The sequence below is a fragment of the Chionomys nivalis genome, chromosome X (assembly GCF_950005125.1).
Source record: "Chionomys nivalis chromosome X, mChiNiv1.1, whole genome shotgun sequence".
Lineage (NCBI taxonomy): Eukaryota > Metazoa > Chordata > Mammalia > Rodentia > Cricetidae > Chionomys > Chionomys nivalis.
This window is the reverse complement of record NC_080112.1, coordinates 60,240,843-60,268,178: the sequence shown is the minus strand read 5'-3', so window position 1 is coordinate 60,268,178 and position 27,336 is coordinate 60,240,843. Positions and strand designations below refer to the sequence as shown.

Sequence of the window (27,336 nt, the reverse complement as noted above, 5' to 3'; positions counted from 1 at the left end):
CCGTCCATTTGCCTGCAAAATTCAGGAAGTCATTGTTTTTTACTGCTGAATAGTACTCTAATATGTATATATTCCATACTTTCTTCATCCATTCTTCCATTGAAGGGCATCTAGGTTGTTTCCAGGTTCTGGCTATTACAAACAATGCTGCTATGAACATAGTTGAGCATATACTTTTGTTGTATGATAGGGCATTTCTTGGGTATATTCCCAAGAGTAGTATACTGCACGTACTGGCTTTGTGGGAGCCTAGGCAGTTTGGATGCTCACCTTACTAGACCTGGATGGAGGTGGGTGGTCCTTGGACTTCCCACAGGGCAGGGAACCCGGATTACTCTTCGGGATGATGAGGGAGGGGGACTTGATGGGGGAGGGGGAGGGAAATGGGAGGTGGTGGCGGGGAGAAGGCAGAAATCTTTAATAAATAAATAAATACAAAAAAAGATTTAGTTTCTCTTAAATCTTGAATAATCCTGATAAATCTAAATACTGAATTACAGATTTTTTTTTGAAAAATGGTAAACTGAAAATTAAACAAATGCTTTTTATCCCATTTCAACTTTGCATTATTATTTTTCCATTATCTCATATATACAATGAAACATTTGTTTACTATATTGCTTTAAAATATAAAGTAATAGCAGTTTTGCCAATTTCTTTGTTAAGATAGTATTGCTCTTATTCTTAATTAATACATAGTAATGATTATACAACCATTGAGGTGATTTATAAACTAATATTATGAAACCACTTATATCTTCTAAAAAGGAATAAAATTTAGAAATAATTGGTTAAAATGAGGTAAAAAGAAATAAAGGAAACAATGAAGGAACAAAGAAAAGATGAAGGAGAAAGCATATGCTTGCAGCTAAGTAAATAGAATGATCATTTCCCAGGTCTCAAATGAAGAGTTACATACCAAAATATCGTTCTTGGCTCAAAAGGTGAAAATCAAGTTATTCCTTAAAGAAGGATACAAAGATGAAATGAACTCTATCCCTTTATACCCAATATTTGCTCTCTCCTATATAGTCAACAAGAGTGTGAATAACTGGCAACAAGCTTCACTAGGGCTAGAAAAGGCATATAACTTTGAAACGTGACCTATAAGTGACAACAGCTATAGCTCTCGCTATGGCTCTTTCTCTAGCCTTTGTCTTTGAGGGGAAGAAAGAAGCAGAAACCTTTTAACGTGAACAAAAATTTCTAGACTTGCTACTAGTTTTTCTACTTTTAGTGCAAGATCTTGAAATGCGCTAGAGTTTGCAGGAAATATGTTCTCTATTGAAGCCGGGCGGTGGTGGCGCACGCCTTTAATCCCAGCACTCGGGAGGCAGAGGCAGGCGGATCTCTGTGAGTTCGAGACCAGCCTGGTCTACAAGAGCTAGTTCCAGGACAGGCTCCAAAGCCACAGAGAAACCCTGTCTCGAAAAACCAAAAAAAAAAAAAAAAAAATGTTCTCTATTGAGTGATCTCTGGTATTATTGAATCTTTTAACTGTAGTAAATTTCTGATGATGAGACCTACATCATATTCATGAATTTCCAGATTTCCTCCTCAGTGATACAGTTGACCTGTACACAGTTCAATCTGAATAAAGTCATCATTATACCAGCACAGAGCTCTGGAAAACATCTGCCATTACATCAATTCTTAATGTAACATTAGGGCAGGTATTCTTTTATAAGCGAATGAAGGGATATTAATGTCAAAATACTGAAAGTTAAGATCATTTCACCATGTGTGACAGAGTCTCCATTGGACTTTAGGCAGTCCTTATATTATTTGTTCTGCCATTAACACATATTTTCCACCAGATTTTATTTATTTATTTATTTATTTATTTATTTATTTATTTGTGTTTTTTTCTTTTGACACAGGGTTTCTTCATAGCTTTGGAGCCTGCCCTGGAACTAGCTCTTACAGACAGTGCAGGCCTTGAACTCACAGAGATTCACCTGCCTCTGCCTGCCTCCTGAGTACTGGGATTAAAGGCGTGTGCTACCACCACCTAAGTATAATCATCTTAAAAGTATTACAGATTACTCTTCCTTTGGCCCTGGCAGCCACCTTGCTGTATACAGCTCTGAGAGCAGCTCTCCAGCAATCACTCCAGGAGGTCCTATTGCATTCTCCAAACACAGACTGCATCAAAGCTGCCTGAATGTCGCACAGAGCCTAAACATCCTATTCTTCCCGGGTTTCCACTGTATTCCAGCATTCAAGACAAGACCTCCAACTTCATCCCACAGCAGCAGGAAGCAACCATGAGTGATCTCTACACCCTTCTGCCATACTGAAAACTACAGCCCAGGGGTTGGACTGGCTTTTAAAAATGTTCTATTACTAATTGTAGAAATTCTGCCTATGATCCTATAATGTATATGCTATCAGACTGTAGTGTGGTGGACTTGTTGCTGCTGCCTGTTGTGCTATCCCTGTTTGGTTTTTTTTTTTTGTTGTTGTTGTTTTTTTTTGTTTTGTTTTTTGTTTTTTTTTTTTTTTTGGTGGGGGCAAGGGGTGAGAAGACACGGAGGCAACAACACAGACTCTGGGAGATTCCAGTGCAGAGGCTCTTTATTGTAAAAAGGCTGGGGGTTTTACGGGATTTGGATAATTAAGCTACAGCAGGAATGTTTCTGTTTGGTCCTTTTGAAACTGGCAGTCACTGCTCGTGTGTTGTGATTGGCTAGGAGTGTGTGCCAATAATTATCATGTTTTTGTTCTGCGAAACCTATTTCAACAAGTGTTCAGCTGGATCAGATTGTGGAAATAGGCTACACTATCCTGGGGTGTACAAAGTTTGAGGACCTTGAAGGTTAGGTTGGACACTTGTTGAAATAGGCATGCAGGTCAATTATGGATTGTGATACAGTGTCAGTGTATTTATTGTCCAAGGCCAGTAAGCATGTAGAGGGTGACATTAAGTTCAAATAGCAAATTTACATGAGTTTGGTTCTCTGCTGCATCATCATAAGCAGAGTGCCACTAAAGGAAAACTGGGAATCAAGGACTGCCTTCAACACGGAGTACCAATTGTAATCGGTTTGAAGCTGCAAGACCCATTGTCTGAGTACTTGTTCAAAATAATGAGAATCAGGATAGCACTAGTCACCCTCCTATACCACTGTATGGCTCCCAGCCAGCTCCAGGACTTGTTGCCACTGGGAGGACACATGGCTGACAAGGACAACATCACTGGAGCCATCAGACTCCACAGGGATGGGATACATTTGGAAGTGTTCAAGCATTTCGAAAATGGACTGGAACCACACATTTTGGACCTAACACTGACCTTCCTCATTCACGACAGATGCAGGTGCTAGGACCTGTTCTGGACGTTGAAAGTGAGGACATATTCACCACATCTTGTCTCACTCTGACATACTAGGAAGACACTATGGGAGCCGGTGCCTCCTTCCAGCACTAACTGGGCAGCCTTGAGTCGAGAGAACATGCCATGGAATCAAGGATATCCTGAGAGGGCCTGATACCCTTCAGTGCCTTCTGACTACCCCTGGAACAAGAATGTTCCTGTGGCTGCTTCTGGAGTATTCAGGGGAGGGGAGGAGCTGTGATTAACTGTCCCTGCTGGTGCCCCTTCCTTAATGGGAGTGCGAGGGGGCAATTCTAGAGGAATCAGTTCCACTGAGTCAAAGTGGGAGGCAGCAATGGAGGCAGAACTAGGGGAGAAGGATGCTGATGGCCGGTCAGAAGGGCTCCCATAAGCCCCTTGCAACAAATGGTCATTACTCTTGCTGGGTCCCAGCAGCAGATCCTGGCTGGGCAGACTCTGAATGATTCAGGTTGGAAAACTCCAGGTTGTCTGTATTATCCTTTGTGAGGAAGGAAGTCCCAGGGGTCAGAGGAAGGGTCATGATACAGGGGCTGATAGCAGGGCAGGATCCTGGGCTTAGGCACTCCTGGATATCAGACACCCAGGCCTTCTCATGAAGTGTATCAGTTGTCTCCAGAATGTACTCTGAAGGGCCTTCTACCTTAACCACAAACGTGCTCTCCCTGTCAGGCGTCTCTAGGGCCGTGGTTGGGCGGACATCAGTGATAGTAGGACAAGGAATCCTGAGTCAGAACTGGGATGCCTTGGGTAGTATGAAGAACTCTAGGCAACTTCCTCCTCCCCCTCCCCCTCCCCCCCTCCTCCTCCTCCTTCAGTTTGAAGAAGTAGGCAACACTTTTGCCACTGAGGTTGCCCTCCACCTACTGAGGTCAGCCCAGCCACCTCTCCTCCACAATCCACTCCTGTTCAGTCAGGGTCAGCCTCTTCAGACCCCATAAAACTGAGCAGCTCTTCTCTCTGTACCATTCCTGCTCCATCTTTCAAGGTTTCCCCACCACAACTCAGTATCAGCCTCTCAAAGTGGTGAGTCCATCTCTCCCCAAGGGATGTGCCATCACTAGGAAATCCCTTACCAACTAACTGTCCCAGCACCACCAGAGGAGCTGGAGTTTCTCTTTCGACCTAGGACTGGGGGGTCTGGTGTGGTCTCCAGAGACCCAGCTGGGGACGAAGTGTCAAAAGCCTCTTGCCACTGTAGCATGCCTCAGACAGAACTCCTGATTGCTTAACACACTGTTTCTTGAAGTTCAGCTTTGAGTACATTATAGATGAGGAAGAAACTGACGAAGGAAGGAACCAGCTAAGTGCTTGGAAAGTGGAAATGGATACAACACAGACAGGGCCCTGCCAACCCTGCAGCTGTCAAGGGACAAGTCATGTGGTGGTGCAAACCCCACACCAGGGTTCAATGGGGCCAAGACAGTTGGAGAGAGTGAGTCCAAGGCCTGGGCCACCTCAGTTTCAAAGTGCTACAGGAATAACTCAGCAAAACTGCCAGAAAAGGCAGTTTCTGCTCCAGGCTCTGCATATTGTGGGTGGGAGGTCAGATAGAGGCAAAAACAGTGGGCAAGATCCAGGGTAGGAGCTCTTGCATGGGGCTCACAGAACTCTGGCTAACTTGGGGGAGAGGGTGATGGCAGTGCTGGTGGAGAAGGGAAGCCCTATCATCCGAGGAAGGAGCACTGTACACCGAGGTTGCTTGCTCAGTTCCCGGTCGCCCAGAACCAAAACAATCACACAGAAATTGTATTAATTACAATAATGTTTGGCCAATAACTTCAGCATATTTGTAGTTAGCTCTAACATCTTAAACTAACTCATTTCCATTATTCTATGTATTACCACGATGCTCTTAGTTTACTGGCAAGGTTCCAGGGCATCTGTCTTCTTAGGCAGCTACATCTTCGACTCCTCCTATTCTCTCTCTACATCTCCATTCAAATTTTCTACCTGGATTTACTCTGCTAACCCATTGGCTGAAAGCAGCTTCTTTATTAAACAATGTTAATAAAACATATTCACAGCATACAGAGGGGAGTCCCACATCAGGACACCGTTCATGATGGGCCCCAGGAGAAGTCTGTGAGGAGTGGCAGCAAGGAAAAAAATGGCTAGAAGACATGGGTGAGTAGCAACAACTTCATCTCGGTCCCCATGTTCAGCTCCAGGGTCAAGCTAGTGTAGGTAGTCACTGTCTGAGGAGAGTGTTCCAACCCCAGAAGAGAAAGGGAATTGAACCACAGTCAAATGGCCAAAGCCTTTCCATGAATTAAGAGACTGACTAACACCCTGATGGCTCTTAACTGGTGATCATGTAACCGGATTAGTTGAGAAAGAGACTAGGAGAGGAAGTCCAACAGTCCACAATCCGAAGAGCAGTCAGGACTCCCTATAAAGCAAGAGAGCCTTCAGACAATCCCAGAGAGTGGCCCCGAGCAAAAGTCATCAGTTGTTCTCAGGCTGTGAGGGAGTCCATATGAGGACAAGAACTGAAGGGAATGGGAAAGTAGTGTTTGCAGACCCAGCGTGCTGCTTCTAGTGAGGAACTTCTGCAGTTTGTTAGGCCCCAGTTGCATGCTCACACAGTGTCTCCGGGAGAAAAGGACCTGTTGGAGGGTCCTTTATTAGTCTTTTACCTCCTGGGTGGTCAGCCCTTGTGTGGAGGTACAGGGACAAACCAAGTCACGATGAAGAGTTCCTAACCAGGATGCCAAAGATGGGAAAGAAAAGAAACTGTAGGAATAGGAAAAAAAGCTCCAATTCACTAAGGGCTTAGAAAATGAAAATAGTGGTCAACTTACCAAAAACAGCTGAAGAGGGTGAACTCAAGATGCCAGCGGAGAATCAGGATGGGGACAGCAGCAAGTAAGAAAGAAAAATGCCCATAAGAGGGTAAGGAGGACCAAAAAAGAGAGCAAAAGGAAACGGTCCATTCAGGTCTGGTGCCAGGTGTAGTTTTTGTGGGCTTGTTGCTGCTGCCTGTTGTGTGATCCCTGTTTCCCAGGCTGCAGGGGGGTGAGAAGATGTGGAGGCAATGACACAAAGTCCTGGAGATTCCAATACAGAAGCTTTTTATTGTAAAAAGGTCAGGGGTTTTTATAAGTTAGGAAAATTAAGCAACCGCAAGAATGTTTCTGGATGGTCCTTTTGAAACTGGTGCTCCCTGCTGGTGTGTTGTGATTGGCTAGGAGTATGCGTCATTAGTTACTGTGCTTTTGGTCTACTGACAGGTTGTCTTGGCCAATTTTGCTACTCATTGTGCCATCAATATAGATTATTGGTTATTAATTTCAAAATCATTATTATTCTTCCAGTCATCCTCAGACTTTTAATTACCCACATTATTCATTGCTAAGAGATATGAAAGCATGTTGCATTTATTAAAGAAGAAAAGGGGAGATGTTGTGATCCAAGTATTATATAGCGAGAGTACAGCTGACACTCTCTAGGAAAACACCCAACTTGCAAAGCTATGGGGACCTGCCTTTTGAATAGTTGTTGTCACTTCGGTAAAAGCCCTGTGAAGCCATAGTACTTCCTTTTGCATAGTGAGATTCGTCTTAAATAACACCAGCAGTGTATTAACCAATTATTGGGCATAAGTTCCTTGTGTATTGTTATAATAGATGACTTTTCATGTTGATATATAGAATGTATATTGGATGCCTTGATTTTTTGGAAAGGTCTCTGAGAAAAGAAATTCTTCTCACTCTGGTGCCAGGGGGAACAAAACTGTTGCTTGGCCTGGAGGCTGGAACTGCCAGGCTTTGGATTTTATACTACTACAATTTTTCCTTTAGATGTTACCTTTAGATCACCTTAGATGTTATCTCTAGAGCTAGGAGATTCCATCCACTTTAATTCAGCTAGCAAAATGCCAGTGCAAAATTGGCATCATTACTTTCATTCCACAACATACTATACTTGCTATGGTTACCACAACGCTGTGTTACTAGCTGCTGTGGAAGGAAGCTGAAGTTCTCAGAGTGCATCAGCACTGTTGTGTTTTTCTTCCCTCTTTCTACATTTATGAATTACAGACTTCTTGCTTAACTAATCACATAAATGTAGTTAATATACAAACTCACTCTCTCCCCTCCTAAAAATCATAGCCCCTTCCTCTATTTACCCTTGTCAGATATGCCTAAGTGCTTCACAGCCACATCCCCTCTGAGACATAAGCAACCTTACAAGTGCCTGCTTATCTACCTTATCTGCATTTTGGGCCCTGTGAAATGCCTGCTTGGTGGTATCCTTGTTATAACCAGAGAATTGCTAATTATGTCTGTGTGGGTATATAAATTAAAAACATTGTGGGATTGAAAGAACTTCAGAAGAACATTGAGAGAACTATGAGAGAGATAGGAGAGAGAGAGAGATAGATAGAGAGAGAGAGAGAGAGAGAGAGAGAGAGAGAGAGAGAGAGAAAACGAACATAGAGCATTGGAGAAAACTTTTTGAAGTATAAAGAGGCATGAGTAGGAAACATATTTGTGCTGATTTGTTCACCCTCGCAGACCTTTTAGTCAATTTTCACTAGCTGTAATGATCCTTCTGGATTCTGAGAGATTTATGGGACTGGCACCCCACATAAACCTTAATAGTTGAAATTTTAAACATGTGTATCTTTATGGTGTGAATTTTATTTTATTTTTACTTTTATTGAAAATGGATTTTTCTTAAATAGTGTGTTGTGATTATTGTTTCCCTTTTGCTATTACACACTGTCTCTTCCCAAATTTGCTCCCAGTATCAATTCCCTTTCTGTCTCTCATTTAAAAAGAGAAGGCTTCTAAGAAGGCTTCTAAGCATTCTAGATTGTATTCTATAATGCATTCTAAATAAAAATGAATAATATAAATATAAATAAAAGTTTTGATATAACAAAAACTATCACATCAAAATTGGAGAAGACAAACAAAAAGGAGGAAAAGGACCCAAGAGAAAGAATAATAAACAGAAACCTACTGATAAACACAATCAGGAATCCCTTAGAAACCATTATATATATATATAAAATAAAGGACCTGGGGCAGATCCATGTAGACCTTATGTATGCTATTCTAGTCTCTGTGAGTTAATTTAAGATTTAGTTATGTTGATTTAGAGGTATTTGTTTTCTTGGTGTCCTCCATCCCCTCTGGCTTTTATTCCTATAAAACTCTCCTCCACAGGATTTTTTTGATCTCTGATAAAAAGGATTTGATGGAAATCACATTCAGGCATAGTGTTCAGAGATCTTTCCCTATCTGTGTAATGTCTGGCTCTGAATCTCTATATTTGTTCCAGTCTTCTGCAGGAAGAAGCTTCTCTGGTGATGGATGAATAAGGCACTGATCTATGAGTGTTGCAGAATATCATTAGAAGTCATTTTATCACTAACTTTTCCCTCCATCTTTTAGACCAGCAGTATTTGGCTTTACCTTATGTCTCTGGGATATCTAGTCTCAGGCAATTGGTCACCCAAGCAATGTTGGATATAGATTCCATCACATGGAATGGGCCTTGAATCAAACCAAATTTTGCTTAGTTACTCCCACAGGCTTTGTGTTACCATTGCCCTAGTGTGTCTTGAAGGCAGTACAACCATTATAAATCAAAGGGTTTGTAGCTGACTTGGTGTTTCTATTTTGAGAGCATGCAGAGTATTTCACCTAAGATGCTGGAATCTTAGGTAGGGGCGAGGGCTTTATGTAGGCACTGGTTTGACATCACAATGAGTTTTCTAGGTGTTATCTTCAGTGATGGGGCCTTGGTATGTGCTTGTGAAGTGCAGTCTATAGTTTTGGCAACAGACTGGGTTGTTGAGAATTACTTTGGCAGCCCTTTGGTCCACAACTTGACAAAGAGTTGTTATTTTTGGTGTTATTTTTAAAACGTCGATGATCAGGGTCAGTGAACTTAACAGTACTTATTAACATAGCTAGGGAGGAGTTCATGACTACTGAGCCCAGAGACATGAGATAAAAAGCAAAATAAGCCACCATGGCTAGGGAATGACAAGTGACAGCTGTGATGTGACAAGAGTTTCCCAGTCTTCTCAGAGATAGTTTCTGAAGAAGGCTGTAAGCCACAGACCTGCTGTGGCCCAGGCCCCTTCTCCTTCCTCAGATCAACTCAATGTGTGTCACAGAGATCCCTTAACCTGCATCTTACATAGGGGGTGCTCTGTCAAGACATATCGTATTTTAGGAAGACTAAAATAGATAAATAGTCAGCTAATAGACAAATAATTTGGTAATAAACAGTCTATTCAGTGACTAAATGGAATCAACAACGTATTTCCATTCATCATTATAAAGTTGGTTTTATTCTTGACATGTAAGGCATATTGAATTGTTGCAAATCCATAAACATAATGCTGAACACAAACAAATTTAAGAATTAAACTCTCAGCAACCAAAGGTGCATTAAAAACATTGTATCTTTTCATGATGCATATCTCAAAGAAAGTGGGTATACAAGGAGTATCTCAATATAATAAGGGTTACTGATCACAAACCTATAAACAATATCACATGGATCTAGGGAAAGCTAAAAGCATTTACACTTAAAAATAAGTAATGATAAAGTTGTCTATTTTCACTACTTTTATTGAATATGTTACTCAAAATTTGAGTTATAGGAAAAGAGAAAAAGAAATAAATAAAAGGCAAAATGCCAAGAAATGAAACTATTTCCCCTTTCCTGTAATGCACATAATGGGATATTGTTGAGTGTTGGGTGATGTTTTACTCTTGACTTTTTGAGGGGCCCACCACCCAGCTCCAAAATAATCACACATGGAGGCTTTTTCTTATTTATAAAAGCCTGACTTTAGCTTGACTTGTTTCATGCTAGGTTTTATTAACTTAAATTATTCCAACTACCTCTTGTCTCTGGACTTTTCCCTGTTTTTACTTTTGTATATCTTACTTTCACGTTTACTTTGTGGCTGGATGAGTGGATGGGCGCTAGCCCCAGATGTCATCTTCTCCTTGTCCTCTCTTGCTTTTCCTCTTCCTTGTTTCTCTTTCTAATGATACTCTCTGCTTGCCAGCTGCACATATCCTGGCTCCTGCCTTGTCATTTCTTTATTAGGCCATCAGGTCTTTAGATATACACAGTAACACAGCTTTACAGAGTTAAACAAAGTTAAACAAAAGCAACACACATTAAAAGAATATTCACAAAAAGTTGAGGAAAGGTTTTCTGTGCAGGGAGCCCTCAACGCAAAAAAAAATTCTGCAGAGAATTTGTTGTAAAATTCCCAAGGATACAATTCTTGTTAACTATCATAAAGCTCATTTCCAGGAATCTTGGTGATCACAGTGTTACAGTAACTCTCTAATCCATCCTTTCTGGAAAATATCTGTACCAGTTTCCTTTACCTCTGAAACAAGAGATTCTCCTACTCTGCCTGTGTGTTCATAAAACTTTTGTCAATCTTGTGAGCAAATATATCACAGAGGTAAGAATGATGATTTAGAAGTTCATAGGGTTAACTATGACTGCCCAAAGGCTGGGGAATGACTTTCCTAACGGGTCCATGCAGAGCAGTGTTCACATACGAAAAAGGCATACACATAGGCCCTATCATTGATTACACAGAGACAGAAGTCATTCCTCAGAAATCCTTTATTTCCTAAGACAGATAAAATATTTCTCTAATAATTCTGATTAGAAAATGGTTTTAAAAACTTCATCTTTCAATTTAGACAGCCACCTACCCTTCTGTACAGGGTAATTTTAATGTGTGTCAGCATATAGCCTGTAAGAGCTGCTGTAGCGGAGTTCTTGATCTTGGGTAATTTATGAAGAAGGTAGATTTATGTCAGATGTAAAGAGACTCAGAAGTATAAAATGGACAGATTGTTATCTGGACATGGCATTTATGTTGTATCATTTTATGGCAAAACACATTCACACACAATGAAAGTGAGAGAAAGGTAAGATATAGACACAGGGGAGGATTACATGGGAGAGAACAGAGGGGAAACAGCAAAATAAGGAAAAATGAGAGAATAAGGAAATGGAAAGGGGACTAAAGGTGGGAAAAGAGAAGAAAGAACAAGGTGGGGGACATGAAGAGTAACATGATGTGAGAAGGGGGAAAACACATGAGTACATGAATATGCAAACAGACACATATGCATGCACATGTACACACACATATATGTATATATTTATATACACACTTATGAGTGGTTGCTCATTGACAACATTAAAGGGTGTGTTCAAAGATGTTACTGAAGGAAAAGATTGGCAGGACAATTCTAATGTCTGAGGAGCACCTGTTCTTTTGCTTCCAGCTTATAAACCTTAAGACCATATATGAATAAGAATCCCATAGAAATCTGAAGCCAAATGAAAAGAAGCAGAGTAAATGCAAAAATAAAAAATGCAAAATTTATAGATGCAGACATGGTAATAGTATAATCTGAACTGGTAGAATATCTATAATATTATTCAGACTGGGTGTAGTGGCACATGCCTTTAATCCTAGCACTCAGGAGGCAGAGGGAGGCTGATCTCTGTGAATTCAAGGCCAGTATGGTCTACATGGCAAGTTTCAAGTCAACCAGAGCTACAGAGTGAAACTTTGTCTAAAAACCAATTATTTCTATATCTTCTTTCCTATTGCATTGTTTCTTTTATAAACTTTATTTCTTTAAATAATTGAAATGCGTTTACTTGGAAAACCAGACGGTTACTGTCCACCTTGACCCCATTAAAAGCATTTAATGTTCTGAAAATGAATTCGCAGAATGTATTCATACTTTTAGAAACATAACTTTAAGCATTTTGCACATAATATTTTTTAAAATTCAAGAAGCCACACCGTGCTATAGTTTGCTCCTATAAAACGACCTGTTAGACCTCTGAGAAACATGAGATTTTAAACATTTATAAAATGACCCTGGTTAAGTTTTCTCAGATTTAAATGTTATTAGAAACAATCACTCAAACATGAGTTACTTCTGTTAAGTTTCACATTTTCCAACTTCAAGTGACCCCAAAGTCCAGTTGTTTTTTATTCTTTAAATCTGAGCTTTAATGTAACCAGCAGTAAGTACCGGAGAGGAACTATTTTCTCTAGGACATAAGTGGAATTTCCAAGAACAAAGAAAAAGTTGCATGGTTTCAGGGAACACATTTAATTGTTTTTCATGCTGAGAAATACATTGTGCTGTTTATTTTTAGGAAAACTTTCTGAGAAATATATAATCTCTAAGAAGAGCAGAGGCTCATATATACTGCATCATTTTAAATGCTTCAAAATTAATGATTGTAATCCATCTTGGAGATGAACAAAGAAGGTAAAATATGTTGGATGGCATCATTTTTGGTGAGTAGGAATTCACATTTTTATATTTAATATTTCATACTGTAACTTCTTTTCATCCAGGACTTCATCCTTCTTGCAAAAAACCCATATCATCAAATACTCCATTTCTCAAAACAAAAGAGTATTCTTTCATGTAGGTCACTTAATGCCTTGTATCCACAGAAGCCAAATGATGGCCAGCCACAGATTCATCATAGTGTCACTTCCCAAACTTCAGCTATTGTGCTAAGTTTTAAAAGTCTATGGTTTTGCATGTTCCCTCTGCCTGGATTACCTATGAAACTTCTGGCAGTTCTGTCCTGGATAGGTACCTATATTGCAATTCCTCCATACTGTGCAATTCACATAGGTTAACTTTTCACACTCTGAAGTACTGTCACAAAGTAAGGTGAGAAACTTTTGCTTTTGAAAGCAACATGAAGTTAGAATGACTTGAATTAGGGGGTTTTCTGTGAGATTTTATCTCTGAGTAATGTCAAAAGCTACATTCATAAAGTCTTATCAACATGACTCTTAAACACAAGCTTGACAAGGATAGTGATAGACATGTCAAACTAAACAGAGGAAAGTCTGTGAGGCTTCAACTCTACACAAAGAACTAGAGGCAACTTAAGAATGCTGAGAATTGGGAGAAATAGTCTTCCCCAGGAAAGAACACAGCAACTGAATATCCAATACTAAACGTCCATCCCTGAATAAAAACATACAATTAGCATTATACATATTGAGCTGGTTATATTTAGGAATATATATGCATGTATCAGAGATTAATGACAAACAGAAGCTGTAAATTTGAAAGAGAGCAAGGGGCAACATATAGGAGTGCCGGGGGGAGAAAATGGGTGTGGGGGAAATGATGCAATTATATTATAAAACCCAAATAAATACTTTTTAAAAAGCAACAGAAGAATATCGGAGCTGTATAACATTTCTTATTTTATACCCTTCAAGTTCATAGGAAACTTTAGGAATAAAACAGAAGTCCTCCAATAAATTATACAGTGATCTATGAAGCAGCATTCTAAAATGTCGTGACATTAAGGGCAACATTGAATAAATGGGACCTCCTGAAACTGAGAAGCTTCTGTAAAGCAAAGGACACTGTCACTAAGACAAAAAGGCAGCCTACTGACTGGGAGAAGATCTTCACCAACCCCGCAACAGACAAAGGTCTGATCTCCAAAATATATAAAGAACTCAAGAAACTAGACGTTAAAATGATAATTAACCCAATTAAAAAATGGGGCACTGAACTGAACAGAGAATTCTCAACAGAAGAAATTCAAATGGCCAAAAGATACTTAAGGTCATGCTCAACCTCCTTAGCGATCAGAGAAATGCAAATCAAAACAACTTTGAGATATCATCTTACACCTGTCAGAATGGCTAAAATCAAAAACACCAAAGATAGCCTTTGCTAGAGAGGTTGTGGAGAAAGGGGTACCCTCATCCATTGCTGGTGGGACTGCAAACTTGTGCAACCACTTTGGAAATCAGTGTGGCGGTTTCTCAGAAAAAATTGGGATCAACCTACCCCTGGACCCAGCAATACCACTCCTGGGAATACACCCAAGAGATTCCTTATCATATGACAAAAGCATTTGTTCAACTATGTTCATAGCAGCATTATTTGTAATAGCCAGAACCTGGAAGCATCCTAGGTGTCCTTCAATGGAAGAATGGATGAAGAAAGTGTGGAATATATACACATTAGAGTACTACTCTGCAGTAAAAAACAATGACTTCTCGAATTTTGCATGCAAATGGATGGAAATAGAAAATGCTATCCTGAGTGAGGTAACCCAGACCCAAAAAGAAGATCATGGGATGTACTCACTCATAATTGGTTTCTAGCTATGGATAGGGGGCCTCTGAGTCTATAATATGTGGTCCTAAAGAAGCTAAACAAGAGGGCAAACCCAAGGAAAAACATATAGTTATCCTCCTGGCTATGGGAAGTAGACAAGAGTGCCGGGCAAAAAATTGGAATCTTGGGGGTAGGGTGGGATGGGGGTAAGGGGAGATGGAGAAAGAAAAGTGTGAAGGAGAGGATGAGGGGAACTTGGGGAAATGGGATGATGGGATGATTGGGGATATAGGAAGGTTGGATAGGGTAGCAGGGAAACTCATATCTTAGTTAAGGGAACCACCTAAGGGTTGGCAAGAGACTTGAACTTGGGGTGGCTACCAGATGCCCAGGGCAATGTCCCCAGTTAGCTCCTTGGGCACCTGAGGATAGGGAACCTGAAATGATCCTATCCTATAGCCATACTGATGAATATCTTGCATATCACCATAGAACCTTCATCTAGCGATGGATGGAGATAGAGACAGAGACCCACACTGGAGCACCGGACTGAGCTCCCAAGGTCCTAATGAGGAGCAGAAGGAGGGAGAACAGGTACAACGAAGTCAGGACCACGAGGGGTGCACCCACCCACTGAGACAGTCAGACCGATCTATGGGGAGCTCACCAAGGCCACCTGGACTGTGACTGAAAAAGCATGGGATAAAACCGGACTCTCTGAACATGGCGGACAATGAGAGCTGACAAGAGGCCAAGGACAATGGCAGGGGGTGTTGATCCTACTTCAGGTTCTGGCTTTGTGGGAGCCTAGACAGTTTGGATGTTCAACTTCCTAGATCTGGATGGAGGGGGGAGGACCTTGGACTTTCCACAGGGCAGGGAACCCTGACTGCTCCTGGGACTGGAGAGGGAGGAGAAGAGGAGTGGGGGGAGGGGGAGAGGGGCGGGGGGAGGGGGGGGAAATGGGAGGCAGGGAGGAGGCGGAAATTTTTTTTTCAATAAAAAAAATAAAATAAAATGTCGTGTTGCCTGGGGTTCCCTTACAAACAAGTTGTGGAGTACCTAATACTTCAGAGATGTTCAATGCTAAACCAATTGTGTGGCTCCATCTCTTATCCAACTAGCACTATCTTGTTTTGCCATATAAAAATAAGTATTTCTATTTAAACTATAATTACAACATTTCTCCCTTTCCTTTCTCCCTCCAGTCCCTAACACATATCTCCTTGTTCTCTATCAAAATGAAGACCTCTTTTTCTTTAGTTGTTAGTTATTATTGTTAAACACACACACACACACTTTGTACACTTTTCCCTTCATTTGGGCTTTTGCTGATTTTTTGCTGACTTTGATGAATTTATCTCTCTTCATTTTATTCTTCTCTCATTCCTGGTATAGGAGGATTTCCTATACAAAAATGATTCCAGGTTCCCTAATAGTCTCACAGTAAGAGTAATACTTTGATTCATTTGAGTTTTTCATTTAAATGTTTACCAGATTTCAAAAGCCAAATATATCATTCATATAACCTGTATAATTACTGTTGTTTTATTAAGTTTATCAGTTACAATTTTGATACTTCACATTAAGAATACAGATCAGTGATAGAGCAGATGCCTAACAGGCATAGGTCTTATGTTTGATTTCTAAAAATAGTGATAAAGAAGAAGTTTTATAGTTCATGTAATGTAAACCTACAGTCATTTTTAATAATCTGGAACTCAATAACTGGCAACGGAACAAGAATATATAGGCATGGGTACATGAGCAAATCCTGCAGCAAAACACTTATGAGAATAGAAAAAAAGGCAAATTATACTGAAGTTTTACACTATTGTCTTTTATTCCCAGTTTTATGTGTTTGACATTTATCTGGATCTTCTTAGTTAATGCAATATGTAAAGAACATAAAAATCATAATGGTTAAACACATGCTCACTATATGCCTTATTTTGATCATAACAACTTTTCTTGTCCAATCATTAGAACAACAACAACAACAAAACAAAACCAACTCACTGCCCATAGATACAGCCTATAATTTCAATATTTTGTAAGAAAATAGTAAAACTTTAAGATCCAAATAAATGTAAAATGTTAAAAAAAAAGGATTGTGAAAAAGCTGAGTATGCTGACAAGAGTCATCATCATGAGTAATAACTAGAAACTAAGCAGTCTGAAGCTAAGAACATTGCAGTACTGCTACACAGGTGACTATTTTCTATCAGATAAGATTGTGAGCTGGAAGAGTTAAAGACAATTAATTGTGTGCCTTGAACTGTGCTGGTAGACTCTGGGTTTGAACTGACATACTAAAAGCTAAGGTGGAAAAGTTTCCCTAAGATTTACTTTGCGAGTTCGAGACCAGAGAACATAGTAAAACTTAGATGATGTATGAAATCATTTGCAAGATGTTTTTTAAAATAATTTTGATACTCCTTTGACATGATATTTTAAGAGATACTATTATAGAACTCTGTACTGAGCTGAAAGATTATAACCTATTTCATTAAAAAAGCTTCTAATAATTAAATTACCTTAACCACACTGTATTGAGTTCTAAAGGGGAGCCTCATTCTAGTGGTGATGAATGAAAACAAAAGGTTGTCTGAATGGCAGGTTTTAGGTCATTGATACAAATACTAGGAATTCTAAAATTTATTTATGTGGGTGAATTTTTCTCTCAAATTTAATTACATAATATATTCCTGTATAATATAATGTATGCATTCTTAAAAAACATGACTTTGTTTTGTCACCAATAAACATGCTACAGAGTTTTGGCATATCATGATTTAAAGGAAAGAAAGACTCAAAATGATTACTAATATTTTGTAAGGTCTTACATCATGTAACTGACATTAATTAAGTTCATAGATTTTTGTGTTTTACAAATATTATTTATATTCTAACAGTTTTTTTAAGATAGGGCTTTTCAGAATCACTTTGTAGATAAAAGATTTGCAATTTTCCTTTTGTTTGAAAATTCCATAAATGCATATGATAAGTTTTGATAAAATTCACTCCATTCCCTCCCCTCCATTTTCCCTTTATCTCCTCTACCACCATTTCCTCCCAATTTCATGAGTTCTTCCTGTATAAACCTACTGAGCCTCTTAGTGTGAAGATGGATGATATAAAATAATCCCAAACTAGCTCAGAATTGAGTATAATAAAGGGTTAGTTATATAGGGGTAGACTCAACAGATCATAGTCCTTTGCACAAATGAGGAACAGGAACAGAATCCAGAAGCCAGGAGAGAGAGCAACTGTGCACTTTACCTAGGCATTTATAGTATAAGAGACTACACCCAAGTGGACTGGTATCTTAAAGGCTACTTTAAAGGCTACTTTAAAGAGCAGGTAAAGTACATGCCATACGCCATGTGTCTTGCAGTTCCTTTAAGTTTATTTCTTTATGTGTGCTGTCAGGAATTAAGGGGTCTCCTCAGTCAAAGATGATCCATATCAACCTGGAATGAATTCACAACCTCTTATTTTCTGTGGAAACAAAAGGCTGAGTAGTGGTGGTGCAAGCCTTTAATCCCAGCACTTAGGCAGAGGAAGACCTTTCTGAGTTCAAGGCCAGCCTGGTCTAAAGAGCGAGTTCCAGGAGAGGTCCCAGAGAAAGCAATAGAAAAACCCTGTCTTGAAAGACCAAAGAAAAAAGCAAAGCTTCTTCCCCAAAGTAACATAATTTTGAGAATTTTTTAAAATCAAGACATTTTTAAAATACATAGATTTGCTTAATCCAGCAGTTTTCATAATCCAATATATTTTAGCAGCTGTTGTTCCTTCATTAGTAATTAGAAAATCTAAAGAGAACACAATAATGTATAGAATTCAGACTCTTCATATTTCTTATCTTTGCATGGCTTATTATTTTTTAAATTTTATTATTTTTAAACTATTTTAATCAATATACATTTTCTCTCTCCTAAGCACACACACACACACACACACACACACATATATATATATATCACTGCAACCCACTTAGAATTTTTTTCATCTGGATCTACCTTTACAGCTGTATATATCTATATCTTTCTGACCACTTGAGCCTTTAAACTGCTAAGGAGCATGACTTTGAACTTCTGCTGTGGTTGCTACTTGGTCTGTGAGAGAGGGGCTCTATATCCAGTTGGCCTGGCCAAAAGTCACATTTATTAAACAGTAAATGCATTCAGCACTTAAACTCTGGGATACTGGTACATACACGGACGCAGGTGTTCTTACTTAGTTAGCTGGGGTTTTTTATTTTGTTTTTAGCTTTTTCAGGCCCTATGTAGAAATTTGCACTCCAATTTGGAATTTCATTCATAGGCATATTTTTTTTCCCGCCAGTCAGTTCCTAAATAACCACCCAGAGACTTAATATTATTTATAAATGCTTGGCTGATAGCTCATGCTTGTTGCTAGCTAACTCTTACATTTTAAATAACCCATATTTCCTTTTTTTGAGATCCTAGTATATTTGCATAATTTTCCCATTCTCTTTACTCACTTCAAACCTTCCCATATATCCCTCTACATTCTCTTTCAAATTCATAGCCTCTTAACCTCTTTTATTATTAATTGCTGTTAAATGAACATATACACAATCATACATGCATACATACATATACCTGAATAGATATGTACAAACTGCTTAGTCAGAAAAATATTAATGAATGCGTATTTTCAATGATGACCATTTTTTCATTTTTCTTTTTTTATTTTATTACTTGAAAAAATACCAATCCAAATTCTCACTTCATCCCCTCCTCCCACTTCCCTACCACTCCCTCCACATACCCTCTCCACACCCCTTTCCAATCTTAAGAGAGGGCAAGGCACCCTGTTTTGTGGGAAGTCCAAGGCCATCCCCCTTACATCCAGGCTTAGTAAGGTATACATCCAAAGAGTATAGAATCTCAAAAAGCCAGTACATGCAGTAGAGACAAATCTCAGTGCCATTGTCATTGGCTCCTCATCCTGCCCCAACTGTCAACCACATTCAGAGGGACTAGTTTGATCCCATGCTTGTTCATTCCCAGTCCAGTTGGAGTTGGTGAGCTCCCATTAGCTCAGGCACATTGTCTCAGTGGGTGAACCCCTCATGATCTTGACTTCCTTGCTCATTCTCTCTCTCCTTCTGCTATGCAACTGGACCTTGGGAGCTCACTCCAGTGCTCTGATGTGGGTCTCTGTTTTTATCTTTTGTTGGATGAATGTTCTATAGTGATATAATCTGACTACAGGGCAAGGGCAGTTCAGGCAACCTCTCTATTGCTTAGGGTGTTAGCTGGGGTCATCCTTGTGGATTCCTGGGAATTTTTCTAGAGCCAGGTTTCTTGCTAACCCCAAAATGACTCCCTCAGTCAAGATATCTCTTTCCTTGCTCCCGTATCTGTCCTTCCTCCATCTCAACTATCCCATTCCCTCATGCTCTCCCCAACCCTCCCCTTCTCCCCTCTCCTTCCTTCTACCCCCATCCCCATTCTCCCAAATTTTGTCAGGCGATCTTGTCTGCTTCCAGATGGATCTATATATGTTTTTCTTTGGGTTCACCTTATTACTTAGCTTCTCTAGGATCAGGAACTATAGGCTCAATGTCCTAATGAGTGAGTACATACCGTGTTCATATGTTTGGGTCTGGGTTATCTCACTCAGGATAGTGTTTTCTAATTCCATCCATTTGGATGCAAAATTCAAGATGTCATTTTTTTTTATCACTGAGTAGTACTCTAATGTGTATATGTGTCATACTTTCTTTATCCATTCTTCCATTGAGGGGCATCTAGGTTGTTTCCAGGTTCTGGTTATTGCAAATAGTGCTGCTATGAACACAGCTGTACAAATGCTTTTGTAGTATGATTGAGCATCTTTTGTAACCCATATTTCTTATCTACCATCTGCCATGTGGTGTTATCTTTTTTAACAGGAAATATTCTGCTCTCAATTCTGAAGACTCTGCCCTTCTTCCTGGTAAGGGGGAGGGTCAACTCTCTCATCTGCTACAGGTGGTGAGTGGTGAAGTGTAGGTGGGCATCTCTCCCATGCCCACACTGCTGTATGACTGATGAGTAGTGAGGCAGCTCTCCCTCACACACAACTTCAGGGCTAGCTCACCCACACCCAGACTACAAGGTTGTTCTATTATGCTTCTCTAGAAAGGTGCAGGAACTGTTTTCCTAAATGCTGCAGCTTGTGAGTGACAGTGACACCTTTGCCACTCTTATGACCTCAGGTACAGTTCTCCTACCCATCTCAGGCATAGAGGGGTAGGAGGTGGGGTGGAAGGAAAGGCATCTCTTCCCCATCCATGTTGCCATATGGCAGATGAGGTACTGGGGCAGATCTCCTATGTTCTCAGGGTCAGTTCATCCATGCCCCCTGTCAACATGGTCAGCTTGCTGTACTGTCCAGATGAACTTTCCCAAGTGTTGCAGATGATAAAGGGGAGTGTCAGCAAGGTGGTAGAGATGCAAGGGGGAGGGCATCTTTTCATCACCTCCACTGCCACAACGCAGGCAAGAGAGGTGGTACCATCTATGGCCCTCTCAATGCGTTCAGGGCTGGCTCAACCATGCCAGACTACAGGATCAACTCTACTGAGCTGACCAGGTGAGATACAGGGCCCATTCTTCTGAGTGCTGCTGCAGTTAAGACATTGGGTCAAGTTCTCCACCTGCTACAGATGTTGAGCGGTGAGGGGAGGAGGGCATCTTTCCATCACCCATGTTACCACATGGTAGATCAGAGGCATGCAACTTGCTCTCCCATTGTCATGCCCTCAGGGTCAGTTCATTCATGCCTCTGTGAAAAGTCATCTAGCTTTATTATGTTTCCCTGGTGAGGTGTAGAACCCTCTCCCCTAAGTACTTCATCTGGTGAGGACTAGGACCAGTTCTTCCTAATGTTGCAGCCAGTGAGGGGTGGGAAAAACGTTGTACAGCCTTATCTTGGCCTTAGCTGGTATGAGGAGTCAGGGACATCATCACAGACTATGGCTGTATCATGGACGTGAAGCAAGATATGGGCCCTGGCAGCATCCCAGGCCCAGGCATCACCATGGCCCTAACTGGCAATCAAACTACCCAACTCAATTTGCTCTTCATTGCTTTCACCTCTTCAGATATACCTCTATCCACATGACATAAACCATTCTCTCTCTCTCTCTCTCTCTCTCTCTCTCTCTCTCTCTCTCTCTCTCTCTCTCTCATAGCACCATATATTTTTGGAGATTGGGGTGGATGTCGTAGGCTACCGTGTGGGTTTCCTTGTCCTTCTCAGTCTGTCACGGCACTAGAGAGGACCTTGCTTTCTTCTCAGAGCTTGGGGCAGAATTATCCAAACCTGCATGTGGGTCTCTTTGTCTCACTAGTCTGTCATCTCTGTTTCTGTTTTATGGAATAATTACAGAAAAATGGGTAGTAACTCTTCTGTTTTTTTTTTTTGAGACTTTTAATGACTGCTTTTGTGTCACCAGTGGTTTAGGTACATTTAAATTGTTTACCTGATCTTAGTTTAACTTTTTAAGTGGTACCTATTGTGAAAATTATCCATTTTTTTTATATTTTTCAATTTGAGCCAATGATTCTCTGGATTTCCTCAGTATCTGTTATGTCTCTGCTTTCTTTTCTACTTTTATTATTTTGTATATTCTCGCTCCATTTTTTTAGTTATGTGGATAGGGGTTTTTCTATCTTGTTCTTTTTTTCTCAAGAAACCAAATTGTGTTTCATTAACTCTTTTTATTTTTTCTTTGTTTCTATTTTGTTGATTTCAACCCGTAGTTTGATTATTTCTTGTTGTCTACTCCTCTGTGGTGTGCTTACCTCTTTTATTTCTAGGGCTTTCTGGCAAGCTGTTTGGTGGATATTAAGTGCAGTTAGAGAGTTGTTGGCTACCACTAATGTATGCATGCAACTACTGCACACTTAGAATAATTGTGCCATGATGGTTATTGTTATGATTCATAGGCATCATAGCTGGGTAGGATTGTTGGTTGCCTCCCTCCTTTGGAAGCCTACGTGGTGCCTTCTGGTACCATGAAAGGTATACTTTAGGTAGAAGGCAATCAGGTTTTTTCTAGCTCAGCCTCTGAGCACTGCATCTAATCTAAAGTACATGGTGCCTTCAGCAATAGGGATTTACCTCCCACCTTTGGGAGTCAAACAAAGAGCAATAACAAAAGCATGCAATATTTGGATAATGTCTTGGAAAACCTTCAGCAACAACTCAAAAGAGAGCATTTCATGCCTAGTGGAAGTATTTGTGCCTTTGTTAGATTGCCTTGGGCTCCCAGAGGGAGCATTGTCAGTCCATATTACATTAATTTCCTCTTCACTTGCTTTCTTCTAACCACCCCCATTTTTCCTCCATCCAATTCCTCCCATATCCCTCTCACTCTCTCTCAAATTAGTGGCCATTTTAATATTTATTTAATATATATTAAATATATCATATATATCACAATTATATAGCTACATCTTCTGAATCTGCTTATAATTTCAGGGATGACAACTTTAGATAGTACAACCAAGAAGGAGTCCAAATAGGCATTTTTTTTTTTTTTTACAAAAAGGAGAGTGACAAATGATCTAAAAGAATAATTGACTAACACATTTAGCCATTAGGTTGATGCACATCAGAAATGTACTTAGATTTATCTTTCCCATGTTACAATGTATATCATCAAGAAAAAAAGCAAAGAAAAATTCTGACAAGAATGCAAAGAAAAATAAAAATATATTTTGGTGGGAGTATAAATTAGATAAACTACTCTCAAAGTTAATATAGGGTTTTATTAAAAACTTAAAAATAGACAAATGAAATATGACTATACCACTTCATATTAATGTTTGTGAGGGCACGATACACAATAGCCATGTTACAGAATCCGACTGTTTCCGTCAATAGATGGAATGAAAAATGTGAGATAGAACCATATTCACATGCAATGATGCTTTCATTCAGCCACCAAGAAGAACAAAATTTTATCATTTGCAAGAAGTTAATGTAACCAGAGGGCATATTCTTGAGCAAAGTAAGCCATATTTGAAAAGTGAAGCATCACAGTTTTTCTTTTGTGTAATATTTTGTAAATAAGCCAAACAAGTAAAAAAAAAGAAAGGATTACTAATGACACGGAAAGAGATATAAGGATTTGGTGAGCTCCCATTAGAACAGGCACACTGCCACCAAGTCCAGCCTGGACGGGGACTGAATGAGCGTGTAATCAAACAGGACTCTGTGGCTGAAAATGGGGGCTGACTGAGAAGCCATTGATAAAGGCACTGTGATTTGTTTCTACTGTATGTACTGGCTTTATGGGACCCCTAGTCTATTTGGATGCACAGATTCCTAGGCCAGGATGTAGGGGGGAGGGCCTTGGACTTCCCACAGAGCAGGGTTCCCTGCCCTCTCTTAAGGAGGGAGGGGGAGGGAGGAGAGGGAGTGGCGGAGAGGGAGGGGAATGGGAGAAGAGGAAGAAGTGTAAATATTTGAATGGAAAAAAAAGAGCTATAAGGAATGTGAGGAGGCTATGAGGGGGCACCATAGGGATGAATATGATCAAACTATATTACATGTGTGTATAAGAATGAAACGCAATGTAATATATGGCTAATATATGTTAATAATATTAAAATAAATGCACACTTATGAAAGTAATTGATGCAAAATATTAAATTGTAAAATATAATTTGTAAAACTAGTGTACAAATGATAACTGTGGAGACACCAGGAGCCTAGAAAAACAAAAATCAAGAACCAATTAGAATGTAATAGAGAACATATCTTTAAAAATTCCAAAATATACATAATAGAGGTCTTCTTATATTCAAATAATAAATGGACCGAGAAAGAAATTATGGAAACAGTAGCCATAAACAGTATAAAATACCTTGGAATACCATTAACAAAGCAAATGAAAGATCTGTATGAAAAAAATCATGTCTTTTAAGAAATTGACTCTCCCACACTCATTGAACAGAAAAACTAACATAATGAAAATTGCTATCCTACCAAAAGTTATCTATAGATTCAAAATAAATACCCATCAAAATTCTAACACAATTCTTCACAGACCTTAAAAAGACAATACTGAATTTCATATAAAAAAATATCTAGGATAGCTAAAACAATCCTGAACAATAAAAGAACTTTCAGAAGTATCATCATCCCTGATTCCAAGCTGTACTACAGGGACATAGTAATAAAAATTGAATGTTACTGGCATAAAAACAGACAAGTTAATCAATGTAATCTAATCAAAGACTCAGACATGAATCCACACTTCTACAGACACCTGATTTTTATAAAGAATCCAAAAATACACAATAGAAAAAAGAAAGCATCTTCAAATGTGCTGGTCTAATTGGGTGTCTGCATGTAGAGGAATGCAAATAGACCCGTACTTATTGTCCTGCACAAAAATCAAGTCCAAATAAATTAAAGGCCTCAAAATAAAACCAGTCACACTAAGTCTATTAAAAGACAACATAGGAAGCAGCATTGAACTCATTGACAACTTCCTGAACAAACACTGATAGTGCAGGTACTAAGATTGATAATTAATAAATGAGACCTCATGAAACTGTAAAGCTTCTGTAAGGCAAATGCCACTATTTATAGGACAAAATGGCAACCTACAGAATAGGAAAAGATTTTTACCAACTCCATGCTCAGAATGGGTGTTTAGTCCCTTGTGGGTGGTGTTTTGCCTAGGTAGGTGGTACTGGAGTATATAAGAAAAAACTGAGCAAGCTAGGAGGAACAAAGCAGTAAGCAGCACTCCCCCATGATTCTTTCACAGCTCCTGCTTTAGTTCATTCTTCTAGGTTTGTGCTTTGAATTCCTGCCCTGATTTCTTAAGATGATGGACTGCCAAGTGGAATCATAAGACAAGTATACCCTTTTCTCATGTTTGGAAATGGTGTTTTATCATAGAAATAGAAGCATCACTTACCCTTAAATATTTTACAGATATATTTCCTTATATGTAGCTTCAAGGATGACAACCAAACTCACTACTCTTTCCTATGATTTAAGTCAATTATTGGAATAATTAAAATAGTAAAGTAATGCAATATTAAGAATAAGATCTCTATCTTTCCTTAAATATTTGTATAATGTGAATATATATATATATATATATATATATATATATATATATTAGAAACTGTATGAATATGACTTAAAGGGGAATCAAAAAGTGAAGATAAATAAGGTAAAACAAAACTTTCTATGTCTTAGATTTTGAACATCACATTCTTCAAGTTACTCTAATGAATATCTGAGCATGAGTCAGAATCCTCTTGGTTTGCATTTATAGCTACAATTCACATTATCAGTAAGCTCACAATACCCATAACCTTCTATTCCTCTGAAGTTAATGCAATAAACTTCTCTACTACCATCAAGAGGAGATATGGGGCAATTCTCTCCACATTCCATTATTTCTACTTATATTTTCTCATACAAAACTAATTGATTTATAATGTAATATGATGAGATTAATTTAATTGGTAGGGGATAATAAGTTTTAATAAGCCAGGCTAATGTGGGATTCTTCTCTTTATGTTGTCAATAACATTAGTTAATAAAGAAACTGCCTTGAGCCTATAGCAGATCAGGGCAGAACAGAGCTAGGTGGGCAAAACTAAACTAAATGCTGGGAGAAGGAAGGCAGAGTTTAGAGGACAAGCCAGAGATAGGTATGCTGAAAACTTGCCAGTAGGTCACTAGTCTCATGGTAAAATATTAAATACTGGAAATGGGTTAATACTAGATGTAAGAGTTAGTTAGTAAGAAGCTAAAGCTAATGGGCCAAGCAGGGATTTAATTAATACAGTTTCTGTATAGTTATTTTGGGACTGAGCAGCCAGGACCTAACTAGCGGCCTCCCTACAAAAAATTGGTGCACCAACTTGGTCGACTAAATCAACTTAAAACCTGAGAAGGATTAAAAAGGAATCCTAGACACAAAAGAAGAGAGTTAAGTATGGTTTGGTAGTGGCATTTTCTTGGGTGGGCTCTATTTGCTAGAAGCAAGCAGAAGCATGGTGCCTTTAAGAGAGGTTTTCCTGATACAGTACATTAGCAGGAAAAAAACTGCGTTATTTTGAAACTGTGGCTTCCTGGGCCATGCTACCAGTGCAAACTCTGATGAGGTCCAGCTATGGAGCATTTAAATGGGTTTTGTGAGCAGAGTGCTACAACATGGGTAATAGCAACACAGACCAGCAGTATGTCTAAAAATGTGACAATGTGCATGACCCTCAGAGGCAGTAAACAGCTCCACCATGCTGGACTGGGCAGGACAAGCAAGCAGTACCATATTTCCCTTAGAAATGGCACCACTTAAGTTCATAAGAAGGGCTTAGCATTTTAAAAAGCACTTTGGGTCAGAAAATAATTACAGATAATACAATAAGACAAATTCATATTAAAAAAAAACCTCTAAAAGAGACACAGTGTATTTAAAAAATGTACATAGCCTTGGGAGAAAGAAGAAAAATAAAGTATAGACAGTTATAAAAGGAAGTAAATGGTTTTAAAAAATAAAATAAAGTCTTTAAAGAGACAGAATACAGTCATAGATTTAAAGGAGTAAAGAACAATAAGCCACGTAAAGATTAAATGTATATAGAGAGTCTGGGTTATATATATTATTGTGTTTTCTTTGAATTTTTTGACTGTGAAGGAGCTAAGTAACCAACATAAAGGTATCTTAACTTCAAAATTTGAATCTAAGGATATGTTGCTTTGGAAAAGAGGTTCTTCTTTTGTTTCCACAGAGGATGAGAACCTGTGGAATCCTTCCAGACTGATATGGTTTGATGGACCTAGACA

At 39.1% G+C, this 27,336-nt stretch overlaps 1 pseudogene; it reads right to left on the bottom strand.

Annotated features, from left to right (window-relative positions):
• Positions 1-371: 371 nt before the first annotated feature.
• LOC130868418 (SH2B adapter protein 1-like) overlaps positions 372-27,336 on the bottom strand; it is a 30,646-nt pseudogene continuing 3,681 nt past the window's right edge.